At 44.2% G+C, this 16,714-nt stretch overlaps 1 long non-coding RNA gene across 1 annotated transcript in view; it reads left to right on the plus strand.

Annotated features, from left to right (window-relative positions):
- Positions 1-2,361: 2,361 nt before the first annotated feature.
- Positions 2,362-16,714, plus strand: part of LOC143768900 (uncharacterized) — a 67,962-nt gene continuing 53,609 nt past the window's right edge. The window contains exons 1-2 of the long non-coding RNA XR_013214108.1: positions 2,362-2,480; positions 15,323-15,584. This is a non-coding gene — a long non-coding RNA (uncharacterized LOC143768900). The remainder of the gene's footprint in view (positions 2,481-15,322; positions 15,585-16,714) is intronic.

The following is a 16,714-nucleotide window of genomic DNA, read 5'->3' on the forward strand; positions in this document are numbered from 1 at the left end:
ATTAGTGACAAGGATGTTATAATAAAACCAGCAGACAAAGGGGGGTGCCATTGTGGTTATGGATCGCTCGTTCTATCGTTCTAAGATCTTGTCGCAATTGGCTAATAGAATAGTGTATCTACTAGTGTTGAGCGATACCGTCCGATACTTGAAAGTATCGGTATCGGAAAGTATCGGCCGATACCGGCAAAATATCGGATCCAATCCGATACCGATACCCGATACCAATACAAGTCAATGGGACTCATGTATCGGACGGTATTCCTGATGGTTCCCAGGGTCTGAAGGAGAGGAAACTCTCCTTCAGGCCCTGGGAACCAAATAAATGTGTAAAAGAAAGAATTAAAATAAAAAATATCGCTATACTCACCTGTCCGACGCAGCCGGGACTTCAGCGAGGGAACCGGCAGCGTTGTTTGTTTAAAATTCGCGCTATTACTTGGTTACGTGAATTCCCGGCTTGTGATTGGTCAGGTCGGCCATGTTGCCGGGACGCGGACCAATCACAGCAAGCCGTGACGAAATTACGTCACGGCTTGCTGTGATTGGTCCGCGTCCCGGCAATATGGCCGCCCTGACCAATCACAAGCCGTGACGTCACGGGAGGCTGGACACGCGCTCATTTTAAAATGGGCGCGTGTCCAGCCTCCCGTGACGTCACGGCTTGTGATTGGTTGCGCCGCGGTCAACCAATCACAAGCCGGGAGGCTGGACGCGCTCATTTTAAAATGGGCGCGTGTCCAGCCTCCCGTGACGTCACGGCTTGTGATTAGTTGCGCCGCGGTCAACCAATCACAAGCCGGGAGGCTGGACGCGCTCATTTTAAAATTGGCGCGTGTCCAGCCTCCCGTGACGTCACGGCTTGTGATTGGTTGCGCCGCGGTCAACCAATCACAAGCCGGGAGGCTGGACGCGCTCATTTTAAAATGGGCGCGTGTCCAGCCTCCCGTGACGTCACGGCTTGTGATTGGTCAGGGCGGCCATATTGCCGGGACGCGGACCAATCACAGCAAGCCGTGACGTAATTTCGTCACGGCTTGCTGTGATTGGTCCGCGTCCCGGCAACGTGGCCGACCTGACCAATCACAAGCCGGGAATTCACGTAACCAAGTAATAGCGCGAATTTTAAACAAACAACGCTGCCGGTTCCCTCGCTGAAGTCCCGGCTGCGTCGGACAGGTGAGTATAGCGATATTTTTTATTTTAATTCTCTCTTTTACACATTTTAACATTAATGTTGTTGCGATACCCGATACCCGATACCACAAGAGTATCGGAATCCCGGTATCGGAATTCCGATACAGCAAGTATCGGCCGATACCCGATACTTGCAGCATCGGAATGCTCAACACTAGTATCTACCCCTTTCTAATAACCCTACACCATCAATTAAAGAAAAGATAGCAACAACTGTAGAAAAGGCATTATCCCTACATATCATAGATAAAAAAAAACTAAGGATTTTTTGACAAATGAACATCTGATAATACCTGTTTTTTATATATTGCCAAAGATCCATAAGAGTTTAGATAGACCCCCAAGAAAGGCTGATAGTGGCTTCCATGGATTCGATTTTATCGCCACTATCAATACTACTTGAAAAAGTTCTCACACCCCTTATTAAGGATACACCTGCCTTTCTGTTAGATACAGGGGCATTTTTACAAACTATTCATGATCTGGGCAGATTACCGAAGGGCACTTAACTTTTTACTTTTGATGTAAATAATCTATATAGATCTATTCAACATACGAAAGGTATTAGGGCCACGGAACGACTACTGGAGATCCCAAAAGGACCCTAAAGTAATTTCCTTTATAATAGATCTGTTGAAACTTGTCCTGACTGAGAATTTTTTTTATCTATGAAGATAATTTTTATGTTCAAATACAGGGCTCGGCAATGGTGTCCAATGTGGCCCCACCCCAGGGTCGGACTGGGGCACCGGGACACCGGAGAATCCTCCGGTGGGCCCCGCCCCCAACCCCAGCTCCTGCCTCAGTTATTCGTGCCTGCACTACCCTGCACACTTTATTCTATAGCCGGCACTGGCAAGTAGGCAGCAGGCTGTACAAATGATGTGAAATGCAGGCAGCTGCGCTGCAGCTCTTTCACATCACCTGCTACCACTGCCGGCTTCTATTGAAGATGTGCAAACAGCGGTGTGCAGCGTGTGTGCGTGTGCAGAGTGCCGTCCTGACTTCAGCCAGCACAGTCAGAGGCACAGCTGCACACACGCACTCACTGGCATCTGTTTCTTGCCTGTGTCTCCGGCTCTTCTTCAAAACTGTGGACCGAGGTGGTGTAATGCTGATTGGCTGACATGCAGCCAATCAGCATTAGTTTTCTTTGTGTGACCTCACAGCACAGCTTAGGCAATGAGCTGTGCTGCGATTGGTTGGCTGTCCAAGTTCCTAAGCCACACAGCAATATCATAGAGGAGCTGAGGGATACTTCTGATGAGTGCAGCAGTGTGATTGTAAGTAAACTCTATTATGCCTGCAGGCAGCCTGCAGCATAGTCCTCCAGCCACTCAGGCAGTTAGGGGATGGGGCTCCCATGCAATCTAGAGGTGACACAAGGTGGGGATCCCCCATGGAAAATTTCTAATTTGCTGAGGGCCCCCTCCACCACTGTGTCACCTAATTTCCTGTGGACCCCACTGTTTCACTGTTTCACTTTTAGTTTACTGTGGGCCCCCTCTCCCACCGTTTCACCTCTGGAAAAGGGGGCCCTCAGGAAATTAGCTGACAGTGGGGAATGGGGCCCTCAGGAAATTAGCTGACAGTGGGGAATGGGGCCCTCAGGAAATTAGCTGACAGTGGGGAACGGGGCCCTTGCGAAATTAGGTGACTTAGTGTGGAAGAGGGCCCTCAGAAAGTTAGGTGACACAGTGGGGAAGGGGGCCCTGAGGTATTTGATGCCTTCACGACATCCGCCTTACATATATGGCACATGTTAAATGCCACTGTCAATCTTTGACAGCGGCATTTAACATGTGGCACTGACATGCGTGCGCATTATTCTTTTGCCTATTAGAGCACCCGTTGTTATGTGATCACGGGTTGTCGATGGGTTGCCATGACAGCAAGGATTCAGCTGATGACCCCTGTGCCTGTCATGGAGAACCTGTGAAACCCCACAGGAGACTGTGATTTCTGCAATATACAGCGATGCTTTGGCATCACTGTATATAGCATGGGCGATCAGACAATCGCATCTTTAAGTCTCCTAACGGCAATAACTAAGGCCAGGTTCACATTGCGTTAACAGTATCCCGTTCAACACATGCGTTAACGGGCTGCTGTTAACACAAGTGCCGGTATGTCAGCGCGCTAGCGCAGATAGAGCTAGCAGATGCTCTATCTGCGCTAGCAGTGACAGACCCGGAAACGCTGCAGCCCGCGTCCCAGGGTCCGTCACTCAATGACGGCACATAGCTAGCGCACGCCCATTGTGGGCGTGCGCTAGCGATGCGTCTGACATTGGACTTAATGGCGGCGTTAACGAACTGCGTTACACCACGTTATGCCGCGGTGTAGCATAGTCCGTCTAACATATGCCTCTAGCGCAATGTGAACCCAGCCTTACAGTGAAAAGTAAAAAAAGTTTTTAAAACTACCTTAAAGTTCAAATCATCCCCCTTATATGCCATTGAAAATAAAGATGTTTAAAAAATGTAAAAAGTCAACTCTGTTAACTAAAAACTGTTAACTCGATCAGTAAACACCGTAAGTTCACACATTGCGTTTTTACTGCATTTTTGCAGTGTTTTTGTTTGCACTACATATTGCTTTCAATAGGTAAAAAACACTACTAGGGTAGGTTCACACTGGGCGTTTTTGATGCATTTTTTTGCTGTGTTTTTTTTAATGCTAATTTTCAGCTGATTTTTTTCAGTACCAGCAAAGCCTATGAGATTTCAAAAATCTCATGCACACACATTGGTTTTGTTTGTCATCAGGATTTTGTGCTTTGCATCGTTTTTTTTTACATAGAGCATGTCACTTTTTTCAGCGTTTTTCACCCATTGACTTGAATGGATGGTGAAAAAGCACTGCAAATGAATTTTCTTGCAGCGTATTTGCTGCAGAAACGTCAAGGAGAGCTGGATGTGTCCTCACACTCGGCTCTGCTACATCTAGATGGCAGGCTGCATGGTGCGTCCATGCAGCCTGTCATCCAGCAGAGTGGACCCGAACCCCATTCACTTGAATGGGGGGCCAGACAATACAGGGTTTAACACGCTGTCATATGCATGACAGCACGGAAAACACTGCTTCTGATCGGCAGTGAAATCCTCCCCGCCGGTCCGAGAGCCACGGTTCCCACGCTGCCAAAAAACAGCGGGAGAGCTCAGCTGTGATTGGGGGTATAAAGTTTACCTCCGGTCACTCGTGTCAGCTGATGGGACAACTGATCCCATCATCCGACGCCTGCTTCCGCTAATAACAGTGAGAGCAGGAGTGGATGATGGGAGTCTTCATCTGCCACTCCTGTGCTGTAAATAAATAATAAAAAAAAAAAACCTGCGTGGGTTCCCCCCTATTTTTGATACCAGCCAGGCATAGCTCACAGCTGGGGCCTGCAACCCTCAGCTGTCAGCTTCATCAAGGCTAGTTACCAAGAATAGAGGGGTCCCCAAGCTGTATTTTTTAATTATTTAAATAAATAATTTAAAAAAATGGTGTGGGGTCCCCCCCATTTTTGGCAACCAGCCTAGCTAAAGCAGACACCTGGGGGCTGGTAAGGGGCCATGGATATGGCCCCCCCAGCCTCAAAATAGAAACCTGCAGATGTCCAGAAAAGGCGCATCTATTAGATTTGCCAATTATTGTGCTTTGCCCGGCTCTTTCCACTTGCCCTGTAACAGTGGCAAGTGGGGTTCATATTTGTGGGGTTGATGTAACCTTTGTATTGTCCAGTGACATCAAGCCCCAAGGTTAGTAATGGAGAGACGTCAATAAGACACCCCCATTACTAACCCCATTGTCAATTTGTAAGAAAACACAGGCAGCAAGAATAAAGTCCTTTAATTGAAAGAATGACACAGATTCCTTTAATTATCTCAATTAAACCATACTTACGACCTCGCCTAATTCCACCAAAGCTCTCTTTCTCCTGTAATAAACCAAAAATAATAAAAGAACTCTATCCCTCACCTCTCCGTCGTTGTGTCCCACGCCATAATCCATGTCTGGGGGATAATTAGTTTTGAACCTGGACGGTGCCCAGATGCAGCCGTCCACGCTGAAAACCACTGGTGAATGAGCTGCTATAAGCGCAGCCTCAGTGACTAGCGGTGACATCACTGAGGCTCGTTTCCCAGCTGGGATGAACTGCGATGACCTCGATGAGATCCCCGCTAGCACCATGAGAAAGTCGCAAGGTGAAGAGGCAAGTTCACCGGGAGAATTTCACCGGGAGAATTTTACTGCGGTGAACTCATCTCTGCACCGTGTGACTGACACCTGGCACTGACACCTGCTGGCATACAGGGACAGCAGCTGCCTAGGGCCCCCAGCCAGTGGCTTGTCGCTAATAGCGGCACACCACGCAGCTGCTATGGGGGCCCCCGGTGCCAGTGGTGCAACGGCGGGTGACAGGAGGCAGAAGCCAGCTGTTGCGGCCCCGCTGCTAAAAAGAAATGAATATTCCCCACGCCCCATGGGTGTGGAGAGGGGTGAATATTAATTTCACTATAATAGCGGGCATTGTTATCAGCAGCCAGCTAACACTGCTAGCTATCAGGGTCCGCAGACCAAGGCCCCCACTCTCCCAGGGGCCCCCAGCCCGCGTGGCCACTATGGAGCAGTAAGTCAGGGATGCCCGGTACCAGCGCCGCCCCCCAGTGGGTGCCGCATTCAACTGTATCGGCATCATAGATGCCAATACAATTGAAAGCAATAAAGGAGGAGAGAGTGTCAGATGATGCTCCCCCTCCCATTATTCCCCTCTGACGCTGACACAGCAAGTGCGTGATGATGTCACTTAATAGCATACCCGCTGTGTGCCAGGCAGACGGCAGCGCAGCTCCTGACACCGGAGAAGAGCCGGAATCAGCATGGGAACGAGAGGAAAGTATTGTGTATATATATATATATATATATATATATATATATATATATATATATATATATATATATATATATATAGTATATTAGTGATGAGTGTGTATACTCGTTGATCCCAATCATGCTCTGTTGGTCTGTGAGTACTTGTGAGTGCTCGGAGATTTAGTTTTTGTTGACGCAGCTGCATGATTTACGGCTGCTAGACAGGCTGAATACATGTGGGGATTCCCTAGCAACCAGGCAACCCCCACATGTACTCAGGCTGGCTAACAGCCGTAAATCATGCAGCTGTGTCACCAGAAATGAAATCTCCGAGCAGTCACAAATACTCGGAGACCACCCGAGCAATGAGTATGCTCGCTCATCACTAATATATATATTAGTGAGTTCTGGTTCCATTATACCCTATGAGGGGGGAGCATTGTACCCTATAAGGGGGAGGCTACATTGTACCCTATGAGGGGTTGTGCATTGTACCCTATGAGGGGGGCTGCATTGTACCCTATGAGGCGGGCTGCATTGTACCCTATGAGGGGGGCTGCATTGTACCCTATGATGCTGGCTGCATTGTACCTCATGAGGTGGGCTGCATTGTACCCTATGATGCTGGCTGCATTGTACCTCATGAGGTGGGCTGCATTGTACACTATGAGGGAGGCTGCATTGTATCCTATGAGGGGGGCTGTATTATTCCCTATGAGGAGGTCAGCATTATATTCTGCGGGGGCTACATTATATTCTGTGAGTGGGGGTTACAGTATACTATATGAGGGGGCTGCATTGTACCTTATGAGGGGGTTGCTTTATACTCTGAGGGGGCTACATTATATTCTGTGGGGGGCTGCATTATACTATACAAGGGCTGCCTTATATTCTATGGGGGGCTACATTATATTCTATGAGGGGGCTACTTTATGTTTTATGAGGGGGCCTACCCCAACTCCTGCTACATAATTAAGACATGTGTATTAACTTATATTATACCCTGATAGTAGCTTGTTTTACTACACAATTGGTGGTCTTGTATTTATTTCTATGTAGCTACATAGTGGGCCCCAAGAATGATTTCTCTGGTGGGCCCAAGGTGCTCCAGTCCGACGCTGCCCCACCCTATGCAAATTGCTTTATGTCCACTTTTGAGTCAGAGTATGTTTACAGTAATGAATTATACCAATCTCATTGTATACTGTGGCACAGATAAATTGATGATATTTTTTGTTTATGGAGAGGTTCATGTGAGAGCTTACATATATTCTTTGATCAAATCAATCAGATTTGGACTGAACTTTCATTTATATTGAATTACCATTCAACAGAGATAAACTTTTTAGATACTAAGATTATACAGAGACCTGATGGTAATCTAATGATAGATCTTTTCGTGACGGATACTGATCGTAATAATCTGTTACTTTATCAGAGCTGTTATCCTAGAGCTGTTAAAAAATGGATCCCCCGTTCTCAGTTTGAAAGAGTGCGAAGGATTGTAAGTGACCCTGATCAATGTTCCCAGAGAGTGGACGAAATATTAGACAGTGTAGGACTGACCCTATCAGAGTTACCTTGACGAGGTGGGATGGCTTTTGTGCTATTTTTTGATCAAAAAACAGTATTACTAAAAATTCTGTGTTATTTAACCCCTTCACCCCCAAGGGTGGTTTGCACGTTAATGACCGGGCCAATTTTTACAATTCTGACCACTGTCCCTTTATGAGGCTATAACTCTGGAACGCTTTAACGGATCTTGGCGATTCTGACATTGTTTTCTCGTGACATATTGTACTTCATGTTAGTGGTAAAATTTATTCGATATAACTTGCGTTTATTTGTGAAAAAAATGGAAATTTGGTGAAAATTTTGAAAATTTTGCAATTTTCCAACTTTGAATTTTTATGCCCTTAAATCACAGACATATGTCACGCAAAATACTTAATAAGTAACATTTCCCACATGTCTACTTTACATCAGTACAATTTTGGAACCAAAATTTTTTTTGTGACGGAGTTATAAGGGTTAAAAGTTGACCAGCAATTTCTCATTTTTACAACACCATTTTTTTTTAGGGACCACATCTCATTTGAAGTCATTTTGAGGGGTCTATATGATAGAAAATACTCAAGTGTGACACCATTCTAAAAACTGCACCCCTCAAGGTGCTCAAAACCACATTCAAGAAGTTTATTAACCCTTCAGGTGTTTCACAGGAATTTTTGGAATGTTTAAATAAAAATGAACATTTAACTTTTTTTCACACACAATTTATTTCAGCTCCAATTTGTTTTATTTTACCAAGGGTAACAGGAGAAAATGGACCCCCAAAGTTGTTGTACAATTTGTCCTGAGTACGCTGATACCCCATATGTGAGGGTAAACCACTGTTTGGGCGTATGGCAGAGCTCTGAAGGAAAGGAGCGCCATTTGACTTTTCAATGCAAAATTGACTGGAATTGAGATGGGACGCCATGTTGCGTTTGGAGAGCCCCTGATGTGCCTAAACACTGAAACCCCCTACAAGTGACACCATTTTGGAAAGTAGACCCCCTAAGGAACTTATCTTGATGTGTGGTGAGCACTTTGACCCACCAAGTGCTTCACAGAAGTTTATAATGCAGAGCCGTAAAAATAAAAAATCATATTTTTTCACAAAAATGATCTTTTCGCCCCCAATTTTTTATTTTCCCAAGGGTAAGAGAAGAAATTGGACCCCAAAAAATGTTGTGCAATTTGTCCTGAGTACGCTGATACCCCATATGTGGGTGTAAACCATTGTTTGGGCGCATGGCAGAGCTTGGAAGGGAAGGAGCGCCATTTGACTTTTCAATGCAAAATTGACTGGAATTGAGATGGGACGCCATGTTGCGTTTGGAGAGCCCCTGATGTGCCTAAACATTGAAACTCCCTACAAGTGACACCATTTTGGAAAGTAGACCCCCTAAGGAACTTATCTAGATGTGTGGTGAGCACTTTGACCCACCAAGTGCTTCACAGAAGTTTATAATGCAGAGCCGTAAAAATAAAAAATAATATTTTTTCACAAAAATTATCTTTTTGCCCCCAATTTTTTATTTTCCCAAGGGTAAGAGAAGAAATTGGACCCCAAAAAATGTTGTGCAATTTGTCCTGATTACGCTGATACCCCATATGTGGGTGTAAACCATTGTTTGGGCGCATGGCAGAGCTTGGAAGGGAAGGAGCGCCATTTGACTTTTCAATGCAAAATTGACTGGAATTGAGATGGGACGCCATGTTGCGTTTGGAGAGCCCCTGATGTGCCTAAACATTGAAACTCCCTACAAGTGACACCATTTTGGAAAGTAGACCCCCTAAGGAACTTATCTAGATGTGTGGTGAGCACTTTGACCCACCAAGTGCTTCACTACAGATTATAACGCAGAGCCGTGAAAATAATTTTTATTTTTTTTCTCAAAAATGATTTTTTAGCACCCAGCTTTGTATTTTTACAAGGGTAACAGAATAAATTGGACCCCAAAATTTGTTTTCCAATTTGTCCTGAGTACGCTGATACCCCATATGTGGGGGGGGAACCACTGTTTGGGCGCATGACAGAGCTCGGAAGGGAAGGAGCGCCATTTGGAATGCAGACTTAAATGGATTGGTCAGCAGCCGTCACGTTGCATTTGCAGAGCCCCTGATGTACCCAAACAGTACAAACCCCCCACAAGTGACCCCATATTGGAAACTAGACCTCCCAAGGAACTTATCTAGATGTGTTTTGAGAACTTTGAACCCCCAAGTGTTTCACTAAAGTTTATAGCGCAAAGCCGTGAAAATAAAAATTCTTTTTTTTTTTCACAAAAATGATTTTTTAGCCCCCAGTTTTGTATTTTCACAAGGGTAACAGGATAAATTAGACCCCAAAAGTTGTTGTCCAATTTGTCCTGAGTACGCTGATACCCCATATGTGGACGGGAACCACTGTTTGGGTGCATGACAGAGCTCGGAAGGGAAGGAGCGCCATTTGGAATGCAGCCTTAAATGGATTGGTCTGCAGGCGTCACGTTGCATTTGCAGAGCCCCTGATGTACCCAAACAGTACAAACCCCCCACAAGTGACCCCATATTGGAAACTAGACCTCCCAAGGAACTTATCTAGATGTGTTGTGAGAACTTTGAACCCCCAAGTGTTTCACTACAGTTTATAACGCAGAGCCGTGAAAATAAAACATTTTTTTTTCCCACAAAAATGATTTTTAGCCCCCCAAATTTTTATTTTCCTAAGGATAACAAGAGAACTTGGACCCCAGAAGTTGTTGTTCAATTTGTCTCGAGTACGCTGATAACACATATGTTGGGGTAAACCCCTTTTTGGGCGCACGGGAGAGCTCGGAAGGGAAGGAGCACTGTTTTACTTTTTCAATGCAGAATTGGCTGGAATTGAGATTGGACGCCATGTCGCGCTTGGAGAGCCCCTGATGTGCCTGGACAGTGGAAACTCCCCAATTCTACCTGAAACCCTAACCCAAACACACCCCTAACCCTAATCCCAACGGTAACCCTAACCACACCCCTAGCCCTGACACACCCATAATTCTAATCCCAACCCTAATCCAAACGTAAATGTAATCCAAACCCTAACCCTAACTTTAGCCCCAACCCTAACTTTACCTCCAACCCTAGCCCTAACCCTAACCCTAACCCTACCCCTAACCCTAAACGTGACTGAAATACGTGGCACTGAAATACGTGGCACTGAAATACGTGGCACTGAAATACGTGGCACTGAAATATGTGGCACTGAAATACGTGATACGTGGCACTTAAATACGTGGCACTGAAACACGTGGCACTGAAATACGTGATACGTGGCACTGAAATACGTGGCACTGAAATACGTGGCACTGAAATACGTGGCACTTAAACACGTGGCACTGAAATATGTGATACGTGGCACTGAAATACGTGGCACTGAAATACGTGGCACTGAAATACGTGGCACTGAAATACGTGATACGTGGCACTGAAATACGTGGCACTGAAATACGTGGCACTGAAATACGTGGCACTGAAATACGTGGCACTGAAATACGTGCAACTGAAATACGTGGTACTAAAATATGTGGCACTGAAATACGTGATACGTGGCACTGAAATACGTGATACGTGGCACTGAAATACGTGATACGTGGCACTGAAATACGTGGCACTGAAATACATGGCACTGAAACACGTGGCACTGAAATACGTGGCACTGAAATACGTGGCACTGAAATACGTGGCACTGAAATACGTGGCACTATGACTGTCAGAAAATGTTCATTAAACGGTTAGGGGTAAGGTTAGGGGTAGAGTTAGGGTTAGGGTTTGGATCCCTTTATCACGTTGATGGTGGTGGGTGGCTTTTCAGTGTGTTTTCAGTTTTTTTTCGAAAAAATGCATGCGTTTTTAACGCAAACAAACGCATGTGCTTAAAAACGCAAGAAAATACTGCAGGTTGTATTTCTGAAAATGAACGCATGCAGAAAAAAAACGCATGCGTTTGAAAATGCGACCAAACGCGTACAAAAAAACCGCATGCGTTTTCAATGTTAAATATAGGGAAAAAACGCATGCGTTTTTTTGTGCAAAAAACGCTGCAGACAAAAACGCAAGTGTGAAACCAGCGACGCTTTTTATAGCAAAAAAGTTTTTGCGTCTCCACATTTTGAGACCTATAATTTTTCCACATTTTGCTCCACAGAGTCATGTGAGGTCTTGTTTTTTGCGGGACGAGTTGACGTTTTTATTGGTAACATTTTCGGACACGTGACCGTTTTTGATCGCTTTTTATTCCGATTTTTGTGAGGCAGAATGACCAAAAACCAGCTATTCATGAATTTCTTTTGGGGGAGGCGTTTATACCGTTCCGCGTTTGGTAAAATTGATAAAGCAGTTTTATTCTTCGGGTCAGTACGATTACAGCGATATCTCATTTATATCATTTTTTTATGTTTTGGCGCTTTTATACGATAAAAACTAAAATATAGAAAATATAATTATTTTGGTATCGCTTTATTCTCAGGACTATAACTTTTTTATTTTTTTGCTGATGATGCTGTATGGCGGCTTTTTTTTTGCGGGACAAGATGATGTTTTCAGCGGTACCATGGATATTTATATCAGTCTTTTTGATCGCGTGTTATTCCACTTTTTGTTCGGCGGTATGGTAATAAAGCGTTGTTTTTTTGCCTCGTTTTTTTTTTTTTTTTCTTACGGTGTTTACTGAAGGGGTTAACTAGTGGGGCAGTTTTATAGGTCGGGTCGTTACGGACACGGCGATACTAAATATGTGTACTTTTATTGTTTTGTTTTTTTTATTTAGATAAAGAAATGTATTTATGGGAATAATATATATATTTTTTTATTATTTATTTAGGAATTTTTTTTTTTTTTTTTTACACATGTGGAAAATTTTTTTTTTTACTTTTTTACTTTGTCCCAGGGGGGGACATCACAGATCATTGATCTGGCAGTGTGCACAGCACTCTGCCAGATCTGCGATCTGCTGTGCAGGGCTGCAGGCTTACCAAGTGTCTGCTCTGAGCAGACACTCGGTAAGCCACCTCCCTCCCTGCAGGACCCGGATGCCGCGGCCATCTTGGATCCGGGACCTGCAGCCAGGAAGGAGGTAGGAGACCCTCGCAGCAACGCGATCACATCGCGTTGCTCCGGGGGTCTCAGGGAAGCCCGCAGGGAGCCCCCTCCCTGCGCGATGCTTCCCTATACCGCCGGTACACTGCGATCATGTTTGATCGCGGTGTGCCGGGGGTTAATGTGCCGGGGGCGGTCCATGACCACTCCTGGCACATAGTGCCGGATGTCAGCTGCGATATGCAGCTGACACCCGGCCGCGATCGGCCGCGCTCCCCCCGTGAGCGCCGCTGATCGGTGATGACGTACTATCCCGTCGGCGGTCATACGGGCCCACCCCACCTCGACGGGATAGTACGTCAAATGTCGGGAAGGGGTTAAAAGCACTTTCGCTTTTTTACTTAGTAACATCAGGGTTTTTGCTTACTTTTTTTCTCTTATAGGTTTTAATGTTTTGTGGCCAATGTGAACATGCATTTAACCTTTGCATGTGTACCAACTCAAGTTAAGCTCAATTTTTGTGTTTTTTTAAGATTAAACAGAGACTTGATGGTAATCTAATGATAGATCTTTTCGTGAAGGATTCTGATCGTAATAATCTGTTACTTTATCAGAGTTGTCATCCTAGAGCTGTTAAAATATGGATCCCCCGTTGTCAGTTTGAAAGAGTGCGAAGGATTGTAAGTGACCCTGATCAATGTTCCCAGAGACTGGACGAAATGGAGGAAAAGTTTCCACATAGGGGCAATGCCGTAATAATATTGGTACGACAAGGAATTTATATCCTCCTCTAGAATCCCTTTCGTCCATACCTTTCACTCTTACATGTACACACTTCATAATAAAATTCTTAAACACTGGCATTTATTACAGGAGAGTTTTGCAGAAGTACCGGAATTTCAAGTACCCTTTCTTCCTTGTTTTAGGCGACCGAGTAATCTAAAAAATAAAATTGTTAGAGCAGACATTGGCTCTGTGTCCAGTATACCTAGACAGACATTTATACAGTCACAACGAAAGGGTACTTTTCCGTGTTTACAATGCGCACAATGCACAAATGTATTGAAGGGGTAAAAAATGTCACACTCTTTAACTGGAACTGATATACCTATTCAGGGTTTCTACACTTGCGATTCGAAATCAGTAGTATATGCCATAAAATGCCCCTGTGGTAAAATTTGCGTAGGTGAGACCACTCAGGCCATTAAAGACCGCATATCACACCACAAATCGGACATACGTTGTGGGAGACATCATCTTCCCATTCCGCACCATTTTCATGAAGCGGGTGTTAGGAGTCGAGTTCCCGCCGCTGCACAGGGGGAATCAAACCATGTCTGCTGCGGTCTCCCATTCTGCATCGGCCGCAGTGGAGCCTGCTCAGTGGAGACGTCGGTCCCAGCGTCTCACTGAATCTGATACTGTGCAAAGGGTTACTGCTGCCTCTCCAGTCTCTGCTATTGTACCCTGCACTGGTCTGCGGCGAGCAGGCTTTTCTGGGACTAAGTCCTGCTTTGCACACACTGAGCATGCCCAGGGTAAGATCTCTCAGTGGAGATCAAGGGTCACATGCTCAGGTACTGCAGCAACTTCAATTGGTCCTCCAGGAATGCCCTGAACCTGATCAAGTTCTGTGGCAGCCTTCCATTGGTCCTTCTGGGAAGGTCCTGAAGTTGCTGCAGCTATAAAAGGTTCTCATGACCGCACGGCCATGCGCTATTGTCAATTTATGTATGAGCTCAGCCCCAGTGTGGTCGTGTGTGTGGTCAGGGACCCGGCTGAAATAAGCCCCTAGAATGCTGGCACCTCCGGCAAGGAGTTTTGTATGTATGTAGTCAGGGACCCGGCTGAAATAAGCCCCTAGAATGCTGGCACCTCTGGTGAGGAGTTTCTTATGAGTGAATTCAGGGCTGGCTAATAGCCATTAGAATTCCGGCTCCACCAGAGAGGAGCTGCGTGTTTGGTTTGGACTGCATGACCACAGTAGGCTCTACTCAGTAGCTGTGTCCCCGTGACCTAAACAGGGCACAGCGTTTTCTTTACTACAGGCTCTGTGAAGTAACAGAGTTCGTTTATACTAATTTACTTCACCGCCTTACTTAGCAGCAGGTTCTTTCCTGCCTGGTGGATCCCGGGTTGCGAACGCACCTATCTCACCTAATAAATATATTCGGTGCGTTCCACCAACCCTAACAGTGGGCCATTCTGTTACACAATTATGGTTCTCGGTGTTGGAGCAGGTACTCACGAATAGAAGAGGGGGTAACATGATTAGAAAACTTTTACACAGAGGCCTATTGGATTCATTACCTACAGAGCCTGGAGCCAAATGGTTGAATAGAGAGCACAACCTCAAAGGTCTTTTTTAGAATGGATCTATGATCTAGTATATGTATGATGCGTTCAGTGTTTTGAATACATTCGCTTGAGACATATTAATGTTAATCTTTGTAGTCACTGTCACTGAGGGATACAATGGGGATTTTCATTCTTATAAAATATACATATAAGATGTTTTTAACAAGATGTTTAGTATTAACATATGCTTCTTTTGACATAGTAATCATATTCCGTGTGATATAATGGAGTAATATATTTTTACAAAAGATACTGATGGGATATTCTTTATTAATGTGTATTTTTCTGATGTTTTTTTCAGGCAGCCAATTGATTAGGTCCTTGGTTCTCCTTCACTATACTTACCTGATCCACATGTTCCATCGATTGAGTCTCTTCATTCACCGTGAACTGAAATCCATTCACGTCATATCACTTCACATTTCCGGGTTTGCGGCTCACAACTGCGTTCCACTGAGCACATCCGGTCTCAGGACTCTCGAGTGACGCCCTTCCGGTACGCCGAGACACTGTGCGTTCCACTTAGCATTCCATGCATGGATTCAACGTAACTTCCGGGTCAGGTACTATTTATAGATGAAACAAACACAGGATAGCGAGCGCCATTACCCCTAGCCGCTACTTGCGGTCCTTAGCTACATTTTCACCCAGGACTTTATACACTTATGGTAAGCTGGTTCCTTTGGAACACTCCATTTCCTAAATTTACTTTTTTCTTGGAATCATAAGGGTTTTTTTTCCTTTTTTTTCCTTTTCATAGAACTCTTAAGGAGTCTTACTTATATTTTGGGTGAGTCACTTGTTAACTACACAATTTGGTAAGCATTCCTTTTTATTTTCCTTTTTGCTTTTCTGTTAGATCAGTTGCACTCATGGTTTTGGGGACAAGGATTTAGACTCTATATGATCTTAAATTATCATTATTATTGGCTCAGGGTCAACTATAGACAGTAAATTACAACGTTGTGATATATTCTTTGACTTTGTACAGAGATGTATTTCATGCGGACCATTTTTGTATTTGCAATCTATTTACCCAATGGTGCTGCATATGTGGCATACTGTGATCAGAGGATTTAACATGATGCCTGATTTTGTGGCACATTAGGCCATGATGTATGGATGTTTCCTTATGTAGACCCAATTATTTTTGTTTTTATTATATATATATATATATATATATATATATATATATATATATATATATATATATATATATATATATACATATATATATATATATATATATATATATATATATATATATATATATATATATATATATACAGGTCCTTCTCAAAAAATTAGCATATAGTGTTAAATTTCATTATTTACCATAATGTAATGATTACAATTAAACTTTCATATATTATAGATTCGTTATCCACCAACTGAAATTTGTCAGGTCTTTTATTGTTTTAAAACTGATGATTTTGGCCTACAACTCCTGATAACCCAAAAAACCTGTCTCAATAAATTAGCATATTTCAACCGTCCAATCAAATAAAAGTGTTTTTTAATAACAAACAAAAAAACCATCAAATAATAATGTTCAATTATGCACTCAATACTTAGTCGGGAATCCTTTGGCAGAAATGACTGCTTCAATGCGGCGTGGCATGGAGGCAATCAGCCTGTGACACTGCTGAGATGTTATGGAGGCCCAGGATGCTTCAATAGCGGCCTTAAGCTC

The sequence above is a fragment of the Ranitomeya variabilis genome, chromosome 4 (assembly GCF_051348905.1).
Source record: "Ranitomeya variabilis isolate aRanVar5 chromosome 4, aRanVar5.hap1, whole genome shotgun sequence".
NCBI lineage: Eukaryota > Metazoa > Chordata > Amphibia > Anura > Dendrobatidae > Ranitomeya > Ranitomeya variabilis.